At 35.7% G+C, this 20,369-nt stretch overlaps 1 protein-coding gene and 1 pseudogene across 1 annotated transcript in view; both read left to right on the top strand.

Moving 5' to 3' along the window:
• The window catches only part of MAPK10 (mitogen-activated protein kinase 10), a 112,870-nt gene that overhangs the window by 7,282 nt on the left and 85,219 nt on the right, over nucleotides 1-20,369 (top strand). The gene's annotated exons all lie outside the window — the stretch shown is intronic.
• Nucleotides 3,579-4,498, top strand: LOC114036704 (annotated as a pseudogene).

A 20,369-nucleotide genomic window follows, 5' to 3' on the forward strand; every position in this document is an offset into this window, starting at 1 on the left:
GCTATTCCTTTTAAATATATAATAAGGTTTTCATATAAGGTTTTCAGTTTTTTTCCTTTTTTTCTTCTCTCTCCCCCCTCCACCCTAGAGATGACTACCATTAATTAGACACAAATAGGTATATATATGTAAAATTATTCTATACATCTGTTTATTAGTTCTTTCTCTGGATGCAAATAGCATCTTTCTTCATATGCCCTTTATTTTTAATTTGTATATTTATAATAATCAAAATGACTTGATCACTCAAAGTTGTTCTTAAAACAATATGGCTGTTACTCTATGCAATATTTTCCTGGCTCTGCTTACCTCACTCTTAATCATTTTGTACAAATCTTTCCATGCCTTGCTAAGATCATTGAGCTTGTCATAAACTTTTCACCTTTTGTTTCTTTCCTCACATTGTTTCCTATGTTAACCTCTTTCTCCACTGCCATTTGATATCCTACCCATTCTTTGAAACCTAAGCCAAAGTTCCACCTCTTTGATAGAAGCCTTCTCTCTTCCTCCTTGCCACTCCATGCCAACAGTAGGGACTTTTCCCATCTTCCATGTCACATAGCACTTTGATTAAACACCTCTAATGAACTTACCATTTGCTATTTTGTAGTACAGGGTAGGAAGTAATTTAGCAAAGTATGGAGAATAATATGAAATAAGCCTAGAAAGGTAAGAGCTAGTCTGTAGAGGGCTAAAACCCCAGACTGAGAAGTTTGTGTCTTATGGTACAGTCAGTAAGGAGCCACTTAAGATTTTTGAGTTGTGTAGGTTCCATATTCCCTGACTAGACGTGGATTTTCACTGGGTCAGGGTCTGAGGGCTGGATTTTGTCTGGGGCCTTTCTCCTTGTTACTGATGCCTCACTGGACCCTGCTGGGATGCTCTGAGGCTGCTTTCTCAGCTAGGCTAGTACTGAGTTTTTGTGCTGTTGGCCTGAGCCAGCCTTGGGCTCCATTTGGCTCAGGCTGGACTCTGCCCTCAGCTGATCTTGACTTGTCTCTGTAGGGTGGGAGTTGGGGTGAGGGGTTGGATTCTTGGGCTAGGTGGGGTAGTCTAGAGGGGATTTTTTTTCTATTTCTTACTAGAGTGATGCATCTTTAAGAGCTTTACATGAGTCAGAGTCAATACTGTGACACTATATTCTCTTAGTTCAGGTTTGATCTTGGGACAAAATATGAGGCTCTCAAAAATCATTGAATATTTAACACAAGGAGGTTTACTTTGCTTAATGAAGCAAGGATATGCAGTGAGAAGTCCATGGCATTTAGCTCCCACAGGTATTGTCCCCTCTTCTCCATATGGACACTCATTGAGTCAGCAGGGTAGAGGAAGGTGATTCTCATGGGCTTCAGAATGTTGCCATCAAACCTTCAGAGCACAGACTCCTCATGGGGAAGGGGTTTGCATTTTCTGACCTTAGATAACTAGGCAGCTGTGTCAGGGAATTGAAGTGGGACAATCAGGTCCCAGGGACAGTTTTGTCTTGGGCTTGCCCTGTGTTGGCGAGGGAAGAGAGTTGGGGAGATGAATGAAGATGAGTCAGCCAGTTCCAGTAGGCCAATCAAATTCTGGGGGTTCCTTTGTCTTCTTTTAGATAAAACTACCCTGTATTGTAGAAGGAAAGAAACTGTGTTGGGAAAATGCTGGTTCATTATAGATGTTCAAGAGGCAATTGGTGATAACAGGACTGGAGCTCAGGAGAGAAGTTAAAGCTGGATAAGTAGATCTGAAAATCATCTGCACAAAGTTGACAGTTGGACCCATGGGGGCTAATGAGGTCACCAAGTGAGATAGTATAGAAGGAGAAGAGAAGATGGCCCAAGAGAGAGCTTGGAGGAACACCCATCTTAAGTAGGCATGGCCTGGATGAAGACCTGGCATAGAGGACTGAGAAGGGGTAGTCAGAAAGGTAGGAGGAGAACTAGGAGAGGGTCCTTATATCATAACCTAGAGAGGAGGTAAGTATAGCAAAATAAACCTCTCAAGTTTTCAGCCACCATGTATTATATTAGGATCCTTTTTGGAAATTTTGCTCTGGGTTTCAGAATTTGAATTTATACTCATTTCAATTAGTGGAGAGGTTTTATTTAAATTTTTTTTTTTTTTTACAAAATACAATGGAGTCATGCCAATTTATTCTCACATGTCATCTCTTTGGGTCTGCCATATGTATTTATTTCCTGAGTACCAAGGCAGTGTAAAGATACAGTCTGTGACTATAACAGAACAGAACTTATTGGCATAGGCGGGGATGAATACTTGCATTGTTCTTGTTCAGACTGTACTATAAGCAACTGAGCTAATTGGCTAAAACGCCAGAATTTACTTTTTAACTAATAAATATCAGGCCCTAAATAACTCATTAGGCATTTTACAAAGCCCATATGTACAATGAGGTATAGGTAGGCTAATGAGGCAAGGTGACATTGTAGATAGAATGGCAAACCTGGAGTCAAGAAGACTTGAGTTCAAATCAAAATTGAGATGTTATATCTGTGATCATATATAATAAATATAGTCAAGTAAAACTTAATTTCTGTTTGCTTTATTTTCCTCATCTGTATAATGGGGGTAATAATAGTACCTACCTCACAATACTCATTTGTGCTAAAAAACCAAATCCTAAAGATACAGGTACATAGGGATACTTTGTAATAAAAAGTATCAAAAGCCCAGAGCAAGTACCATATGTGATGGGGATATTCTGGGAGCTTTCCCAATAAATATGGGAATATAGCAAGATTGGCTACTCTCTCTACTACTATTAGGAATAATACTCTCTAATAGCAATGAGGTAAGAAAAAGAAATTAAAGGCATAATGACAGTCAAAGAAGAAACAAAACTATGCCTATTTTGTGAGAACATGATGATTTACTTAGCAAATTTTTAAAAAATCAGCAAAGAAATTAATGGAGATTAGATTCAGTAACTTTGCAGGCTATAAAAGAAATGCAAAAATCAATAGCATTTACATAAATCAAGGAAAAGTTCAAGAGGCAATGATAGAAAGGGAATTTCTATTTGAAATAATTGCAAAATGCATAAAATATTTGGAAGTCAATCTATTAGAGTCAATGCGTGTGTTATAAAACCCTTGTTAAAATATAGAATAAATAGTTGAAAGAAAATTAAGAGCTTATCATTGGGCCAAACCAATATAATAAAAATGACAATACTGCTGAAGTTGATTTGTAGTTTTAATGCTATATCCAAAGGGATACTTTATAGAATGAAACAAAATATTAACAAAAGTCATTTATGGGGACAAAATAGGCTATCAAAGGAAATCATTTTAAAAGGTAGGAATAAAGGGGGATATTACTTCTAGTCCTCAAAGTATACTATAAAACAAGTAATCATCAAAACCATTTAGGACTGAAAAAAATGGAAAAGTAGATCAATGGAACAGACTGAAAAAGGGAGAATGAGAACAGAGTCAGAAACTCCTTATTTAATAAGAACTTCTCAGAAAACTGGAAAGCATGCGTGAGGCTGGGAGCAGCAATCTCATATCTATCTCAGAAGTCCTCATGGCCTGACCAACGACTTCGTTCAAGCTTATATTTCCTTCATTTCCAAGATGGGGACTGTCAAAGATCAGCTAATTGAGAAAGACCAGATGCTGCATCACAAGGTCCCTGTTGTTGGGGGTGGTGCAGTTGGCATGACGTGTACCATCAGTATCTTAATGAAGGATTTAACTGATGAACTTGTCCTAGTTGATGTCTTAGAAGACAAACTAAAGGGAGAGGTAATGGATCTCCAACATGGCAGCCATTTCCTCAGAACAGCAAAGATTGTCTTTGACAGAGACTACAGTGTGACTATGGATGCAAAGCTGGGGCACGTCAGCATGAGGCAGAAAGTCATCTTAATTTGGTCTAGTGAAATGTGAATATCTTTAAATTCACCATTCCCATTATTAAATACAGCCCTAATTGCAAGCTGCTTATTGTTTCCAATTCAGTGGATATTTGACATAATGTGGCCAGGATGCAAAGTGGCTTTCCCCAAAACCATGTTATTGAAAGTGGTTGCAATCTGGATTCTGTCTTTTTCCATTACCTAATGGGGTAGAGACTCAGTGCTGACTCTTCAAGCTGTCATGGATAGGTCCTTGGGGAGCACAGAGACTCTAATATTCTCGTGTGGAGTGGTGTGAATGCTGCCAGCCTCTCTCTGAAGAATCTTCATGCTGCTTTAGGAACTGATGCTGAGTCAGAGCATTCCAGAGACGTTCATATATAGTGCTTTTGAGGTGATCATTCTGGGCCATTGCTTTGTGTGTTGCAGATCTGTCTGGCAGAAAGCATCATGAAGAATTTCCGCCATGTTAAAGGCCTATATGGTATTAATGAGGATGTCTTCCTTAGTGTCACATGTGTCTTGGGGCAGAATGGCATTTCAGATGTGGTAAAGGTAAATCTGACTCTGGAGAAAGAGGCTCATTTAAAGAAGAGTGCAGATACTCTTTGGGGAATCCAGAAAGAGCTGTAATTTTAAAGACTTTTAATGTGCTGCCATTTTACTATTGAGAACATGACAGTAGTTAAGGGATTATGTATGATGAACTATGTATGATGAAGGTCAAGTCCTTCCTCTGATTAGTGATTCAGCACCAATATAAAGCAGAAATGTAAAACCAATGAACACACTCTAGTCTGCTAAAGTTAGAAATGGGAATAGCACAGCGACTTCTATTTGTTTAATCATGTTGTTTGTATAGTGATGCTGATCTATAGTTGTCTTGTATACTCATGAAGTGGTTGCTGTCCAAGTCAGCACCCCATGGCCTGCCTTGTAGGTCCTATAGCTTCCCTGAAGTCCAGAAGACAACTTTTGGTTCCTGGACATAAAACACCAGATAGTAGTAACTCTTGGCTGGTAGATTGATCACCTTTGTGGCCCCTGCATTTGGGCTCTACAGCATGGCCCCATGCATCATCTTTCTGGAGGACCAAATTTTGTCTACTATATGTATATATCTATAATTGTAACTTTCCACATTATCTTATAATATCTATATATGTACAACAATGTGACCCATTCCATTCTACCCCAAATACTGAATAAACCATAAATGATTAAAAGAAAGAAAATGGAAAAAGTGTCTGCTTAGACAAATATACCTTATTTCATAATAAAATTCAAAATGGAAACACAATCTTAATATTAAAGATGATGCTATAAGAAATTAAAAGAGAGGCAAATATAATACCTTTCATAGTTATGGGTGGAAAAGATATTCTTAAACAAACAGTGACAGAAGATAGGAGTACTCAATGTTGGAGGGGTTGGGGAGAGGCAGGCATTGGTGGTGGATATGTGAACCTTTCTGAGAACAAATTGGTAATCATACAGTAAGGGGGAAAAGATGCCCGAAATCGTTGGCCCATGGATTCTACTGTTAGGGATATTTGCCAAAGAGGTAATTTGTAAAAAGAAAGGATCCACATATACAAAATATTTATAATAGCACTTTTTGTGATAGCAAAGACCTGGGAATAAAGTGGATGCCTGAAAATTAGGGAAAACCTGAACAAATGGTAGTGCAGGAATATAATGAAATATCACTAAGATGTAAGAAATGGTGACTATGATGAATAGAGAAGCGTAAACAGACTTTCCCAAAATAATGAAAAATAAAGTAAGCAGATCCAGGAAAACAGTATACAAATGATTTAAAACAATGTAAAAACAAAGAACAACGACCGCAAAACAATTGAAAATCTCGTTGCAAAATCACAAAGAACAATATTGATTCTAAAGAAGGTTTATGAGAAAAAACTTTCCCCACTTTTGTAGGGATTGGGATGCTGGGGTAGAGGGAGGCTCCCTTAGGTGTGCAAGATTGCATTTATTGTCAGATTTTTTTTTTTTAATATGTTGATTGGTTTTAAGGACTTCTTTTTTCCATCTTTTTCTTTAAAATTTTTTTTTGTTATGAGAAAATGTTTTCTGGGGAGGGAGAGGGAAGGATGCAGGGGGAAAGTTAAGTGGCATAATAAAGTTATATTTTAAAATTTTATTTAGAAAACTTACCTTGCATATTTATATACCAGTAAAAAGGAGAATTGAAAGGAAATTGATAATTATTTACAAAAATATGAAATACTCAAAGTAACCATCAAGGAATAGATATTTTAAAGAATCCCGTCTATGAAAAATAAATTAATCAAGCATAAATGCCTGGGGACAGAGGGGATTCCAGGCCACATAGATTTGCAAAATCATTCTATTAAACTTTTAAAGAGAAATTAATGTCCATGCTACAAAATACCATGTTACAAAAGTGATTCCTAAAAATTAGGGATCGTAGGCACTCGGATAGATACCTCTTATGAGATAAATATTGTTTTGCCATCCAAAGAAGGGAGAGAGAAAGCAAAGAATGAGAACTAGAGATCGATCTCACTGAAGGATATTGATATAAAAATGCTAAATAAAACAATAACAAGTAAATCATAGCAATATAACCAGAATGCAATTCACTATGATCAGGTTGGAATCATACTGGAGATACAACAATGGTTCAATATTAGGAAACAATTAACATAATTAGCTTTTTAAACAACAAAAATTAAAAAAAAAACCCACGTGCTTATTTCAATGCAGTCTGAAAAAAGTCTTTAACAAAATTTTGCACTCATATTAAAGATCCTAAAAGGAATAGACACGGAACTGAAAGTAATTACATGGAGTGGTTTACATAGGGAAGGGGCTTTTGAGGAGGAAGATTTTGTTGGAAGGAAAGGCAAGCCTTCTCTAGGTCCTGTGGGGAGACGACAAATAATCTTGAAGCTTAGGTTCTGAGTGCAGCCAAAGCTGAAGGAACTAGGAAGCACTCCACATAAAAGAGCACAGTAACACTCCTGCTGAAGAGAGCTCAGCACCTCTCATCCCAGCCTAGTAGTTCTAGGCAGAAAAAATCTATGGCTGCCCCTTGAAACTTGAGTCCAAGAGAGCGGCAATGTTGCACCCAGAAGCCAGACCTCTTTCTTAGTCCTGCCTGGTAGCTGCTACCTAGCAGCAAAGCAGCCTGTCCAACCTCGTCTCACAGCCACTATCCAGTGCTTTACCAGGCAGTGGCAGTGGACTGCCTGGCAGTATCTCCGGTGCCATGAAACTTGGCACAGCCAAGGGGAAAGGGCGAAAAGCCTACTGAAAGAAGGCCCCTCCTAGCTTTAAGGGAGTCGTCTTTATTTGCTAAAAAGCAAAGAATTATTTGGTTTTGAATGGCTTTTTGGAAATGAAAATATAACCAAACAACCAGACCTCAGTCCTATAATGAATATGGATGTGGCCAGCCAATTGAGGGGTGGCATGAGTAACCCCAATAATGATTTTTTTTGGAACTAAGTACACAGCTTTACATTTATTTATGTTGTATTTCATTTTAGAAGATTCAACCCAATTCTCTAACCTGTCGAGATTAGCTGTCCCTTTGAGCTCTGTATCAACTGAGAATGTGATAAGCATGCCATTTATGCAAAAGCAAGATAATTGATCTATGCAAATCCAAGATAATGATAACAGTGCTAGACCTCATGGGGAAAGCAGAGGCATCTCTGAGTTACTGCACTGGAGACCTCACTGATGTTGAACCGTTAACAGCTACTCTCTAAGTCATCCAAACCTTTCTGAATCCATCTGATTATATCATTATGTAATCCATAGTTCTCTATAAGGATAAAAGTATGATGTGCTTTCTCAAAAGCTTGGCTGCCAAACTGTATAGACTGTATCTACAACATGGCCCTCATACAGTAGTTTAATAGGATGAGGATAGGGACTGCACCTGTTATTTCATTGATAAATGGTACTCACTCCCAGTTGAGGAAATCCCATCTTCCAGTACAGTTTGGCCACTGGCTCTGCAACTAGAGTCGTAGAAAGTTGCCTAGATATTGAGATGTTAAGTGATTTATCTGGAGCTACGCAGCCCATTTTCTCGAATAATCCTGTCAATAAAGGAAATATAGAGAAACAGTACCCCTAATCTCTATGGCAGAGGCTATTGAAGGTGGTCTCTTTTACGCAGCCAACATCTTTTATTGATTCCTTGAGCATTGCACATTTATTTTCTGCTTCATTTGTTATTGTTCAGTTGTGTCTGGTTTCGTGACCCTTTTGGGATTTTCTTGGCAAAAATACTGGAACATATTTGAATTCAAATCCAGCCTCATACACTTTACTAGCTGTGTGACCCTGGGCAAGTCACTTAACCCTGTTTGCCTCAGTTTCCTCATCTGTAAAATGAGTCGGAGAAGGCAATGGCAAACCACTCCAGTATCTCTGCCAAGAAAACCCCAAATGGGGTCACGGAGAGGCAGACATGACTAAAATGGCTGAACAACAAAAAAAAAAACCAAGAGCAACCCCTTCTTGTCATTCCATCATGTTAAAGCATTTCATGCTATAATGGTAAAAGCAGTGGCCCTGGAGTCTGAGGATTTAATTTAAACGCAGTCTCTAATGCTCATTACCTCTTACCATCTGAGTGACCTTGGGCAAGTCATTTACTCTTCATAAGCCCCAGTTTCTTCATCTATAAAATGAGGGGATAGGGGGCGGCAAAATGGCACAGTGGATAGAGCACCGGCCCTGAAGTCAGGAGGACCTGAGTTCAAATGCGGCCTCAGACCAAACACTTAACACTTACTAGCTGTGTGACCCTGGGCAAGTCACTTAACCCCAATTGCCTAAAAGTAAAAAATTTAAAAAAAAATCCATAAAATGAGGGGATGCAGATGAGATGAGATAGCTTCTAAGGGCCTTTCTAGTTCTAGATCTAAGCTTCTCCGTGTTTATTGTTTACCAGTTTCAAAAAAACTGATGCTTTCATATTTTATCTGTTCTGCTGACGCATTTCTGTCCAGTGAGAGTAAGATATAGACCATGTTTGAGTAAGTGCTCCCATATAGTGCCTAGAATGTGAAATAATAAAAATGACCAAAGAACCAATGTTATTTAATCATAATGTATTGGTAAAGATGGAGAATGTGAATATGAGATGTCCATTTGATTTTTAAAATGATTTATTTTATTTTTAGTTCATGAAACAAAACAAGCATTTCCATGACACAGTGCAATAAAAAAGATGATTGCACATGAAACTGCAAATCTACCATGTGTAACTTGCTATTCCTTCCAAATTTGCGGCAAAGTTATCATGCAAATTTCTTTTTTTTCTTTTCTTTCTTCTCTCCCCTCCCCCCCACCCCAGAGATGACTAAACACAAATAGGTATATGTGTGTGTATGTGTGTGTGTGTGTGTGTGCAAAATTATCCTATACATAGTATTATTTCTCAATTCTTTCTCTGGATGCAAATAGCATCTCTCTTCATGTGTCCTTAATTTGATTTTCAAATTTTCTCATCAAAGAATTCAAACATTATAATTTTAAAAAGAATAATATGAAACAATACTAGAAAAGTTTGTGAGAGCCAGATTATGGACAGATTTAAATGTCAAACAGAAGACTTTATATTTTACCCTGGAGGTCAATCGAACTTTTTGAATAGGACAAATACGGTCAGATTTGTGTTTTCAGTATATTAATTTGCAGTTTTGAGGAGGTTGAAAGAGAGGGAAAAAGCTGGTTGAATGGAGACTAATTAGGAGGTTATTACAACAGTACATCTAGGTGGGAGTGAGGAAATCTTAAAATTGGATTTTCATATATTAAGCATATTAAATTTATTGTTTCATATATTAAATACAAAAGGAGCTTACCTTCCATTCTATAAGCCTTCTGATAGTCAACTGATTGGCTCATAAAAGTACATAAAAGAAGAACAAAACCTTTTAAAATTCCTATTTATGAAAATTATTAAACTGAATAAAAAACATAAAGATATCTACAGATTGATAACACTTCCTTCCTCCCCCTACTTTATTTGAATGGTTTTGAATATCTGTTTTTACATTGAAAGGAATTTTAACTAATTCTTGTTCTTTAAAGAATATTTGGCTACTTCCTTTTGTTCTATATTATTCTGTATCGGTTAGGTAATTTACAAAACCTATTACTAATTACTTTAAAAATTATTATCCAGTGTTACAATGGGTGAAATGTTAGAAACATGGAACTCTCATAAGTGGTAACAGTGTAAGGTTAGTAAGCTTTTATCTGAATGATTTTGGTTTTTTGAGGGTGGTTGGGGATTTGGCATTTTAACTAATTATAAAATGCCATGGATTAAATTACATAAAATAAATTCATAGGTGTAAGACATTTTATTTTAGTATGGAATAGTTTAAATATGGCTTTTGGCATGGTTTATTGTTATTTCTACAATGTCTACAAGCAGATTTATAATTTACATTTTTCTAGAGAACATTTTTCAAAACTGATTTTCATCCCCACAAAAAAAAACCACAGACTTACCATAGCTGAATGCATATGAAAATTCATAAAGTTCAAAACACAGCTTTTTTATGCAAAAAGTTGCATGATTTTTTGAATGGGATTTTTTTTTAATGTGGAAAATCATGGGGTTGAAGAAGTGAACTAGAGCTCTAAAGTCCCATCTGATCCTAAAGCTCATAAAACTTCCATCTCAAAGTGGGTCTAGAACTATTTTGAAGGAAAGGAAGAAGCATGTGACCTAATAATGAGATCATACATTCCATATTGGTAAAATGGTTTATGTGATGGCAGAGAATCAGGAATCATTGAGTCTTAAGTGGGGATGCAGATGTTGATTTTGTCTGAAAAGAATTAGGGCCAACTTTATAAATAGTCTTACAGTTCTAGAGATCTTAAGGAAAAAGTGAACAAATTAAGCTTTTGTAAGTATATATTCATTCAGAAATGGCTTTCATTCATTTATCATTTATTTTAATTTTTAAAAAATTTTTATTGGTGTGTTTTGTTTTTATGTTGCCAACATTTGCAGGTTACTTCCACTCCAAGAGAGGTTTCATAACAAAATAAAACAGTTAAGGAAAACTAATAATATAATACCTTCATCTGAAAATACATGAAACATTGCATATTTGTAGCAGCTCTCCCACTTCTATTTATAAAAAATGGAAATCTATTTCATCTTCCTTTCACCCTGACTCCATTAAAAAAAGAAAAAAAATTCTAACAAATATGCATGGTCAAGCAAAACAAATTCCCTCAATGACTGTGTACAGCCTCATTCTATACCCGGAATCCATTATCTTTTTTTAATGGAAAATATGCTTCATTGCCAGTCCTCTATCACAAATCATTATTATATTGATCATAGCTCTTATAGTTTTCAGAGACATTTGTTTTTATAGTATTATTATTGTATAAATCGTTTTCCTGGTTCTGCCCATTTCATTCTTTATAAGTTTATACAAGTCTTCAAAGTTGTTCATTTTTATCATATTGATCTTATCGTATAAAGTGTTCTCTTGGTTCTGCTGACTTTTAATTAGTTCACATAAGTCTTTTCACATCTTCTTAAAATCATCTATTTCCTTATTTCTTACAGCACAAGAGTATTATTTATGTTCACATACCATTATCTTTCAGCCATTCCTCCATTGTTGGGCATCCCTTATTTTCTAGTTCATATTTTCCCCCCACACAAAAAAATTTGCTACAGATATTTTTGTTTAAAAGAAAAAAAAACTTTTTCCTCTTTCTTTGATGTATTTTGGCTATAGGCTTAACAGGGGTATAGCTGCATCAAAGGACATATACTATTCAATAATTTTTTGTGCAGAATTCTAAAATGCCTTCCAGAGTGGTTGTATCTATTCACAGGTCCACCAACAATGTATCAGCGTGCCTGTTTCCCCCCAGCTCCTCCAAAATTTATCATTTTCTTTTTTTGCCATCTATCCTTCTCTGGTGATATGAGGTAGAATCTAAGAATTGTTTTAAATTTCAATTTTTGAATTATTTTTTCATATGGATATAGATGGTCTGGGTTTCTTTTAAAAAATTGTCAGTTCGTATCCCATTTATTATTTGGGGAAAGACTTTTTACTATAAATTTGAATCAGTTCCTTATATGTCTTAGAAAGTAGACACTCATCAGAAAAATTTGTTGCAAAGCTTTTTTTTCCTATTAATCTTTTTTTTTATGTTGCAAAGCTTTTTCCCCCAGTTAATTATTTCCCTTTTAATCTTAGCTTTATTGGATTTGTTGGTGCAAAACCATTTTTAATTTTATATCATCAAAATTATCCATTTATTTTCTGTGATCCTCTGTATTCCATGTTGTCAAGAACTTTTCTTCTATCCATAGATTTGATAGCTGATTTTTTCCCATGTTTGTCTAAATTTATATGACATTTTATATCTCAAAGATGTTCCCTTTTTGGAGCTTATTTTGTGTAATGTATAATGTTTTGGTGTAAATCTAATTTCTTCAATTTTGCTGTCCAATTTCCCCTGTAGATTTGGTCAAATAATGAGTCCTCATCACAATAGATCGGGTCTTTATGTTTGCTGAATATTGACTACTAGGGTATTAGACATATTTGCATCTGTGTATTATGTACCTAATTTGATAGATCTTTTGCAAGGGAACAACAAATCTGGTGGTTCTGGACTCCTAGCCAAGATTACAAGAGACAGATGAGTTCCATAAAACGATGGATATTCCTTAATTGTCAGAGAGGGGCATGATTAGCCATACCTGAATGGCACTGTAATGTTCTAAAACTACCCAGACTCTTCCCCCTCAATTTCTATGTGTCAATAAAGAGGATTCCCTCCCCATCCCTCTTTTCATTGGAGTTGCAGGCCTTACTGAGGTGGCCCCACTATGTTAACTGACCGATTTTACTTGGAGTATATACCTCAGTTTACTTTTATTACATTTACTCACCACATTCTTCATTGATTGTTAATTCTTTTTCATTTCTAATATTGCTCATTTAGTTTCACTCTTTTTCTTTTTTTTAAACAAATTAGCTAATAGTTTATTTTTTTTAATTTTTAGGCAATTGGGGTTAAGTGACTTGCCTAGGATTACACAGCTAGGAAGTGTTAAGTGTTTGGTCTGAGGCTGGATTTGAACTCAGGTCCTCCTGACTTCAGGGCCAGTGCTCTCTCCACTGCACCACTTAGCTGCCCTGGTTTATTTTTTTAAAAATAGCACCCAATTTCACTGGTTGCTTTTGTCTGTTTTCAGTATTGTTAGTGTTTTTTTTAAATTTTCTAAATTTCTATTTTGGTGTTTAAGTGGGTTTTAAAAATTTGTTGGTTTTCTAGTATTTTTAGTTACATTCTCAATTTATTGATCAGTTCTTTCTCTTTTTTTTTGTTAATAAAAAGTATCTAGCAATCTGTATTTTGCCCTAAAGACTGCTTTGGCTACATCCTAAAAATTTTGGATTGTTGTGGAATCTTTAATGGAATTATTTATAGTTTTTATGATTTGTTCTTTGGCCGAACAATTCTTTACTATTATTTAGTTTTAAATTGATTTTAGTACTTTTTTCAGTTCTTTAATATAATTTTGTTACATTCTGATCAGTAAAGAATATGTATAATATTTCTGCTTTTCTGAATTTATGAAGTTTTTATGTCTAAGATTTTTATAAATGTGCCATACGCACTGAAAATATATGTGTGATATATACGTATATGTATATATGTGTAATATATACCACACACATATATTATATATCATATGTGCAATAGAATATATAATTATATGTGTTACACATACATATGTGCAATGTATATTAATGCACACGTATTCCTTTACATTTCCGTTAAATAATCACCAGAGGCTTACCCTGTCTAATTTTTCTTGTATTCAGCTTTTAAACTTTTTTCCTGATTAATTTTTTTCATTAGATTTATCTAGGAATGATAGAGATAGATTTAGGTCTTCCATTTTTATGGTCTACTGCCTATTTTTGCTGGTAATTCATTTAGCTTTACCTTTAAGTATTTTGAAGCTATCTCATTGGGTACACATATGTTAAATGCTGAAATAAATTCATTGTTTAAGTTATGTTTCAACAAAACTTAGTTTTCCTGTTTATCTCTTTTAATTAAATGTATTTTTGCTATTGCCTTGTCTGAAATCAGAATTTATATTTTGGTGTTTAATTGGGATTTCAAAATTTGTGATTTTTCTAGTATTTTTAGTTACCTTGTTCATTGATTTACTCTTTTCTGTGTTCTGCTGGGGCATAATAGATTTTGCCCCCACCCCTTATTTTAACTCTGTGTGAGTCTTTAAGTGTGTTTCTTGTAAACAATTTAGCTCTGTGTTTTGCTTTCTAATACATTCTGCTTCTACTTTATTTTTAATCTCTTCTGTTTTATGGGTAAGTTCATCCCATTCACATTCAGTCAGGAGAGTTGTGTATTTTGTTCTCTTATTTTTTTTCTTCTTTATACTATTCTCTCTCTATTTAAGTTATTACCCTTTTTTCCTTTCTAACCTCTTCTTCACTATTCTCTCTCTAAGATTAAGATTTGTTTTGCTTTTGAATAATCTATTTCTGAATCTACTCTCCCTCTTTTATTCCCCCTTTCCTTTCCTATGTATTCCATGTTAAGTTCATTGCATTTCTATACCAAACTTTGTGAGAGTGTGCACACATGTGTATGTTCTGTCCTCTTTTAACCAGTTTTGATGAAAGTGAAGTTCAAATAATTCCTACTTTTAATTCCTTCTGTGTTTGCTGAGAGAGAGAGAGAGAGAGAGGGAGGGAGAGAGGGAGTTAGATGTTTGCCTTAGAAAATCATTTTGACAGCTGAGTGTAGGATGGACTGGAACACAAAAGAGACAAATCAGGAAGATCCACTGGAAAGCTATCGTAATAGTTCAGGCATGAGGTGATGGGGGCTTGCACCAAAGTGGTAGCAGTTTCAGGGGGTAGAAGGGGCATAGAGGAGAAATGTTGTGAAAGCAGGTTGTTAAACTTTGGAAACATATGGGATGGGGGGTGAAAAGTGAAAAGGTAAGTATTACATCTAGATGGCAAGCCAGAGTGATAGGGAGGAATGGGGATGTCCTTGTTGAGGGAGTGTGACATGGGTGAAGATCTAGCAAGGGAGACTGAAAAGGAGTGGTCATATAGGTAGGAGGAGAACCATTCCACTTAGCATCTGCTACTCTGCCTGGTTTCAACTCCACAGAACAAGTGGAGTTCTCACTCACCACCATGCTCCTAATTCAAGCCTCGATTGACCTCTCCTCCCTCAGCCTCCTCTTCTCACTGTTTGGAGGGCTGGAGGGTAGAATATCAAACTCCTTCCAATGCCTTCCCTTTCAGAGGGCAGAAACTGGCCTCTCAGATCACTTCATTTTGCATCTGCTGCTTTGCCTGGTTTTAACTCTACAGAACAAGATGCCTGTTTGCTGGGTGACCTCTGGTGTCCTAGGTTCCCTCCACCCCCATTCTCACCTCTTTTTGTGTGTTGTCTTCCCCGTATATTGCAAGCTCATTGAGCTGTATTTATTAGACTTAGCACAATGACTGGAAATTTGTAGGTACTTAATAAATGTTTATTGGATTGGACTGGATTGGATTAAGAGAGGTGAGTCCCCAAAAGAGAAGAAAGTATCAAGGAGAAGAGGATGATCAATAAGGTCCTGCAGAGAATGATGAGGATTGAGGGGGAGAGAACTATTAGATTTGAAAATTCAGACATCGTTGGTAATCTTGTAGAGAGTAATTTCAGTTGAATAATCGATCAGAAGCTAGACTGCCGAGAGTTAAAAGAGAGGAAAAGGAGAGGAAATTGAGGCACTGCTTGTAGATGGGCTTCTCCAGGAGGTTAACCTTGAAAGAGATAAATTAGATTCCATTGTTTATATCAGTGCTTTACGAGACAGCTGCAAGTTTCAAGGTTTGCTAATTTTTAGTTTGACCTTTTCCACATGATAAAGATAGCTTAACTGGGCATATGGGAAATTGGAGTCTGATTTATTTTCTTTTAACAATTGCTTTATATTCACCGGTCATACATATGCTCCTAGGCTGTGCACTTTTAAACCAGTCTAACAAATCAGAAAATTTTGATTGTTGTAGATAACAAATGCATTATATATCAATTCAACCTAAAAAGCTGTCCAGGTTTCTTTTTTAAATCTCAATAATTTAGTTGTGTTTCCTTTGTGTTTCAATATGGTGACAAACCACAATGAGTACAGGGTTTCACAGCACCATTTCATTACATACAACTGTGACTCTTCTAAAACCCTGCAACTCAGTTGGCAGCCCAGGTGAAAATTAAGTATTGATTTGGGTCATTAAGATACATCATAGTTCCATTTCTCTTGTTGCCCTGAATAAAAACAGTAGAATGCATTTTTTAAAAAGTCATTTATTTGTTTTTACGGGCATTTATCTTTCCCTCTCATTGCCTTTCCCAATTGAATAATAAAAAAGCAAAAGAAAACCCTCATAATAAATATGCATAGTCCAACAAAACTCACAGCTATGTGTCATTCTGCATTTGAATCCATCACCTCTCTGGCAGGAGGTGCTGACATTTTCCATCTTTAGACCTCCAGATCCATGATTAATCATTTTATTGATTAGAATTCTAAAGTCTTTCAAAGTCGTTTTTCTTTATAATATTGTCATCACATAAATTGTTCTTCTATTTCTGTTCATTTTACTCTGCATCTATTACAAAGATCTTCTCAGCTTCCTGTGAAACTGTCCATTTAGTTATTTCTTATGGCAAAATCATATTCTATCAGATTTACATACCACAGTTTGTTTAGCTATTCCAGTTTTGAGAAAAGTTTGCTGTAAATATTTTTGCTCATCTGAGTGCTTTCTCTCTTTCTTTGGTCTCTTTGAAATATAGACCTCACAGTCATAGAGTTGGGTCAAAGGGCACGCAATATTTAGTAACTTTCAGAATGGTTGTCCCCATTTCTGGCTCTCCCAGAAGTGCATCATTGTGCCAGTTTTCCCATAGCTCCTCCAACATTGGTCATTTTCTTCTTTTGTCATTTTTGCCATTCTGATAGATATGAGGTAGAATCTCAGAACTGCTTTAATTTGCATTCTCTAATTATTAATGATTTGGAGAATTTTACCATATAGTTGATATCTTGGATGTCTTCCTTTGAAAACTACTTGCTCAAATCCTTTGGCCATTTGTCTATTTAGTAATCATTCCTGGCTTTATATACTTGAATCACTTCCTTATGTATCTTGGGTATGAGATCTTTAGCAGAAAAACTGATTTGAAAGTTTCTCCCCTCTGGTAACCTGTTTTGCTTCTAATTTCAACTTCATTACACTTAACATAATACAGGCAATACCTTGGAAATATTACAAGTTTGGTTCCAGATCATAATAAAGCGAATATTGCAGTAAAGCAAGTCACATAGACTTTTAGGTTTCCTAGTGCATGTAAAAATTATGTTTATATTATACTGTAGTCTATTAAGTGTGTGATAGTATTGTGTCTAAAAATGTATATACCTTAATTGAAATAATTTATTGCTAAAAAATGCTAACCAGTATCTGAACCTTCAGCAAGTTGTAATCTTTTTGCCGGTAGAGGGTCTTCCCTTAATGTTGATGGCTGCTGATTGATCAGGGTGGTGGCTGTTGAAGGTTGAGGTGGCTGTGGTGATTTCTTAAAATACGACAACAATGAAGTCTGTTGCATCAATTGACTCTTCTTTTTACTTGAACATGAGACCATTATAGGGTTATTAATTGGCCTAATTTAAATATTGTTGTGTCTCAGGGAATAAGAAGGCCTGAGGAGAGGGAGAAAGATGGGGTCAGTGGAGCAGTTAGAACACTCACAACATTTATTAAGTTCTCTGTCTTATATGGGCGTGGTTCATGGCACCCCCAAAATTATAATAATAACATCAGCAATCACTGATCACAGATCAGTATAAGATATATAATTTCATGGAAAAAGTTTGAAATATGACAAGAATTACCAAAATGTGACACGGGATACAATGTAAGCGTATGCTTTTGGAAAAATGGTGATGACAGACTTGCTGGACGTAGGATTGCCATAAACTTTCAATTTGTAAAACAAAAACAAAAAACCTAATGTCGACAAAGTGCAATAAAACAAGATACGCCTGTACATTCTTTTGGGGATCCTGATACACACGACTTGTTACCTTGTTCAAAATAACTATTTACTCTCATAAGATCATGATGAGAAATTTAGTGGTAATTCATAGCAGGGGATTATTTAAGACTCTTTTCCCAAAAGAATCAGAAAAAAGAGAAAAAGTCAATAAATTCCTCAAATTATCTCCTCCTCCCCCTTCATGCCACTCTAGGGTACCATATTGTATGCAGGAAGTTGAGACTAACATCCTTTCAGAATCATATTGAGAAAATGCCTTAGGCATTTGTTATGTTTCTACCTAATGGTGCCACATATTCTTTGCCCTGTCAGGAAATATAATTATCTACCAAGTGTTTTAGCAATCAATGGCATTATGACATTAAAAGCTCCCTTTATTTTAATGTCCCCCCGGGAACATGGAGTTTCTATTGCAGCTTAATGAGCAATGGTACATCACTCAGGGAGAGTAGCAAGTGCCAGGAAAGGCTGGGATGCTTGCTTCTCATAACCAGCTTCTTCATTCATTAAAAATTAAAGACATATTGTCCATTTCAGGTAGATATCTGAATTTTATTATTACCTATATCCCCATTTCTTTTTTTAAAGACTATTTTATTTTTCCCAATTACATGTTAAAAACAATTTTTAACATTTTAAAAAAAGTTTTTTATCAAAATTCTACCCATTCTTCTCTTCTCCTCTTCTCCCCTCCCTGAGGCAGTAAGTAATCTGATAAAGATTATGCCTGTGCAATTATGTAAAACATTTCCATATTAGTCATTTTGTAAAAGAAGACTCAAACAACAATAAAAAGAGAGTGAAAAATAGTATGCTTCAGTCTATATTCAGACAATGTCAGTTCTTCGTCCCCATTTCAGCAGTTGAAAAAAAATTACTACCTACTGTGCAGTGAGCATGTGTAAGTCATTGCTACTAGACTCTCAGGTTCTTGCTGTTGCCAACTCTTCATGATTTGTCAGATGCAAAGCTATGTAATAATAATAATAACAACAACAATAATAATCTAACAATTATATAGCACCTATTGTGTGCCAGGCACTGTGCTAAGCACTTCACAAATATTATCTCATTTGATCCTCACAATAATCCTGGGAGGTAGGTGCCATTTTAATCTCCATTTTACAGTTGAGGAAACCGAGGCAGACAGATGTTAAATCCCTTACCCCAAGATCACACAGTTTGTAAGTATCTGAGGCCAGATTTGAATTGAGAAGTATTTCTATGAAGAGAGTACTAAATTTCGCAGATTTAGTGCTGTGGAAACAAGTGGTTCTTTTTTCTTTTAAGTTTGTGAGATAAGATTTATTCCTCAAATAATGATCTCATTTGTTTTCCTTCTATAGGAAATATTTAATTTTCTTCAGATACCATATTTTGTAATCTTGTGTCTTCCTGAGTGTTTCATGTTGTTTTTGTTTATATACACACCTCACCAGAGGTGAACTCTGGAATGGGAGGAAGGCAGAACCACATTAAGTGGGAGCATGATTTCCCTCAATCACAATTCTTCTTGTTCTTTGCTTTTGTTTTACATTTCTTGAGCCATTTCATTCTTGCTTCCTCTCTTGGGACTATTTAACATTCAAAGCAGTAGATTAATTGTAATAGAGATAAGACTCTATTTCTAGGACAGTAGAGAGACTGTGGCAATACCAGGTATTGGGAAGTAAGAGTCAGGAAAACCTTGGTTCAAATCTTGCCTCTAGGATACTTACACTGTGTGGCCTTGGGAAAGTCACTTAACCTTTTAATATTGCTCAGACTCTGTTTCCTTCATAAGTAAAATCATACCAGTAGTACCTACCTCATTTTGAGTTGTGAGGCTCAAATGAGATAATATATGTGATATATTTTACAAACCTTAAAGTATGTAATAACAGCTATTATAGCATGGGAAAATATTACTTGTCAGTTATTTTCAGTCAGTGGCAATGGGTGTGTAATCTTTACATCCTCAGGATTTCTGAATTTCATTGCTCCTTTGTCTACCTCACTTTTTATAACCTATTCCTCCCCTAAGTGCAGGAGAATTTTCATACTTTCAAGAGGAGGGAGAGATGGAGAGAGAAAGAGAAGGGAGAGAAGAAATGAGGGGGCGGGGGAAGAGACAGAGAGAGAGAGACAGAAAGAGAGAGAGAAAGAGAGAAATACTTCTTCCTTTTTACCTAGGAAAACAGACTGGCTCATAAAGAGTGTTATGAAGTGAACAAGATGAAAATAAAAACAATAGTCAATAAGTACAAGGAATTTTAGTTTAAGAATATTTTATGTCAGAAATAACAAAAATGTTGCTAAATTCATACTATAGAAACGACATATTCAG

The sequence above is a fragment of the Vombatus ursinus genome, unplaced genomic scaffold, assembly GCF_900497805.2.
Source record: "Vombatus ursinus unplaced genomic scaffold, bare-nosed wombat genome assembly UNPS02009975.1, whole genome shotgun sequence".
NCBI lineage: Eukaryota > Metazoa > Chordata > Mammalia > Diprotodontia > Vombatidae > Vombatus > Vombatus ursinus.